This window comes from Cyprinodon tularosa, unplaced genomic scaffold (assembly GCF_016077235.1).
Source record: "Cyprinodon tularosa strain WSP-4 unplaced genomic scaffold, ASM1607723v1 ctg1270, whole genome shotgun sequence".
Lineage (NCBI taxonomy): Eukaryota > Metazoa > Chordata > Actinopteri > Cyprinodontiformes > Cyprinodontidae > Cyprinodon > Cyprinodon tularosa.
In genome coordinates this window covers 9,721-12,820 of record NW_024038082.1, presented here as the reverse complement: position 1 = coordinate 12,820, position 3,100 = coordinate 9,721, and the positions used below count along the sequence as shown (strand labels likewise).

General features: G+C 41.2%; 1 non-coding gene across 1 annotated transcript; it reads left to right on the top strand.

Moving 5' to 3' along the window:
- The first annotated feature begins 2,007 nt into the window (after positions 1 to 2,007).
- trnaf-gaa lies at positions 2,008 to 2,080 on the top strand. Its single transcript has one exon. It is a non-coding gene; the product is annotated as a tRNA-Phe (tRNA).
- Positions 2,081 to 3,100: the final 1,020 nt, after the last annotated feature.

The following is a 3,100-nucleotide window of genomic DNA, read 5'->3' as shown; positions in this document are numbered from 1 at the left end:
AATAAATTTTGCAAATGTTTTAAACCTAAAGTAGGGTTTTGATTCCCCCTTAAATTTTTCACCCCAAACACTTAAAAATACCCATTAACAGACTAAAAGATCTAAAGGCCCCCCGGGTTTCAACCCGGGGGTTTTGGCAAACCCCAATTTTTGCCAATTTAGGTTGTACCTTTGTTGTTTCCCAAAAAGGGTTTAAAGGGTTCTAAAGGGCTTTGCGCACCTAAAGGGAAAAAACGGATTTTTAACAAAGGGCAGTTTGAAAAAAAAGGAAAAGGGTTTTTCTTTTCACCTGCATTTAACCTCAATTTTTGCACTATTTTTTTCAAATAAAAGGTAGCCCCTTTGACCCAAAATTTTCCCAACAATTGGGGCCCCTGCAGCCCCTGAAATAAAAAGGCCCTTTTTGGGGGTTAAATGTTCCCCCATTTGTGGCAAATTTAAATTTTTCCAAGTTTTTTACCCCTTTCTTTAACTTCATCAAAAAGGAAAAAAAAGGCCCTTTGTCCATAAACCTTTTAACCAAAAATCTAAGTTTTAAAATTTAGGTGAGAAAACCAAAGGGTCTGTTATTTTAAAAAAACCCCCCCTAGCCCTTTCAAAAAAGAATGATGAAAATTCCCAGTTGGGAAGCGTCAGATGAAAAACAAAGGTCCCGGGTTTTAAAACCCAGGGTTTGGAAAATGTTGTTGGTTTGGGGGCCCAAAAATTTATTTTCCAAAGGGTTTAAGTATCTAAATTTTGCTTCCCCTGAAAATGGAAAAAAATTTTTAAAAATAAAAGGGGGCCAGGGGCAAAAAAGGTCAAGGTTTTCTTTTACACTGCAGTCAACTCAACTTTGCACTATATTTTACAAATAAAGCTATGTCTTTGATCCATTAATATGTCATTCCAACAGTTGGGACGGCGTCAGACTGAAGAACTGAAGGTCCCTTGTTCAGAGGCTTGGCATGTTGTTTATTTTGTGGCTTAGTACGGTACTTGATTGTTCCAAGTGGATTTAAGTATCCCATTGGCTTTACTGCACCTCAAATAGTAAAAACAGGCCTTGATCACAATAGGACAGTTGAGCACCAAGGTCAATGTTTTCATTTACACTGCAGTCAACACAACTTTGTGCTGTATTTTACAAATACAGCTATGTCTTTCATCCATTAATGTGTCATTCCAACAGTTAGGATAGCGTCAGAGTGAAGATCTGAAGGTCCCTGGTCCAGAGGCCTGGCATGTTGTTTATTTTGTGGCTTATTACTGGATTGATCCAAATGGATTTAAGTATCTCATTGACTTTACTGCACCTCAAATGGTAAAAAGAGGTCTTGATCACAGTAGGACAGTTGAGCACAAAGGTCAAGGCTTTCATTTACACTGCAGTCAACTCAACTTTGCACTATGTTTTACAACTACAGCTATGTGTTTGGATCCATTAATATATCATCCCAACACTTAGGATAGCATCAGACTGAAGATCTGAAGGTCCCTGTTTCAATCTCGAGTTTTGGCAGAGGCCTTGCATGTTGTCTAATTTGTGGCTTCGTACTTGATTGTTCCAAATGGATTTAAGGATCTCATTGACTTTGCTGCACCTCAAATGGTAAAAAGAGGTCTTGATCAAAGTAGGACAGTTGAGCACAAAGGTCAAGGTTTGCAGTTACACTGCAGTCACCTCAACTTTGCACTATATTTTACAAATACAGTTATGTCCCTGACCCATTAATATTACAGAGTATATGCCTCCTTCTGACAGCACCAGTGTTTAATATGAAACAGGCCACTTTTAGTGTATAATGATTAAGCCCCACAGTGATAGCTACACTTTGAAATTGTCACTTTTTCATCATTCATATCAGACTTCATCAAAACAAGGAAAGAAACCCGGCTTCTGTCATCACCTTTCTAATCCAAAATACAATGAAGGATTCTGCACAATGTGTAGGATATGAGAAATCCAATATGTACATGATATTGATGTGTCGAGCGCGCTGGCAATCCTTTCCTCAAAGCACACGTGCCGAAATAGCTCAGTTGGGAGAGCGTCAGACTGAAGATCTGAAGGTCCCTGGTTCAATCCCGGGTTTCGGCAAATGCCAATGTTGCTCTTCAGGATGTAGCCGATTACTTGCTCTTCCAAAGGGGTCTAAGTATCTCAAGGGCTTTGCTTCATAGTCTGGAGGGAATTCGAGAAAATCGTTCACTTTGTGACAAGTTTTTGATTTTTGGCAGGGTGTTATGTATGGGCCCAAGGATTAAAAATATCATTGTATACAACTTGGCGGCGCCCCCTAGTGGCCGGTATACATAAATTCCAAAATGGCCCCCAACGAAGACAGAAAATGTCATAGATCGGCTCTGTTTGCTCTTACATTGCTCTATACTGATTTCTTTTGACTTACTTTGACTTGCAGTCCAAGTTGTGTGTGTGTACACACACACACACCGCTATATATTTACATATATACATATTTACATGTCTTAATTTATACACATCATCCTCTACACCCTCACTCGTCATTGTTGGTACAGCCTCCCTCACATTTACATAGTGCAGTACAACGAAGACCGGCTCGGTGGCATTTACAGTTGCCCTTACAGGCAACCACACAGCCACAGTTCAGGAGGATGGCACATCCCTTGCTGACATCGTCCAGGTCTGTCCAATAGGGCACCCACATCTTCATTCGGCCATTCCATTCCCAACCCCAGTCACTCGGGTGTGGAATGTTTGGCATTTTGGAAAGGGATTGCTTCCACACAAAAGCTGCGGTGTGCTCGCTTCCCATGCTGGAATAGGGCATGCTGCGTTGGAGGGATCAAATCTAGGGACTTAAGGCCATGACTGAAAAGAAGCTTTCGGGCTTCATTGACTGACCCAACTCCACAGTTCTTACTGTACATGAGCACAGTCCAGTGTTCAAGAACTTGCATATGCAGTGAATTCAGTGTGAGGCTGGTTGGGTCTTGCATGAGTGCAATGAGGGTGTCAGTGAGTTGTGGGTAAGCTGCCCATGCATTCCATGCTGTTTTTTTACCAATTCCATACATCGTGGACACAGAATCGCATCCTGTGAATGCGTAGAACAGGGGCAGTGCTTGGCTTTTTTGG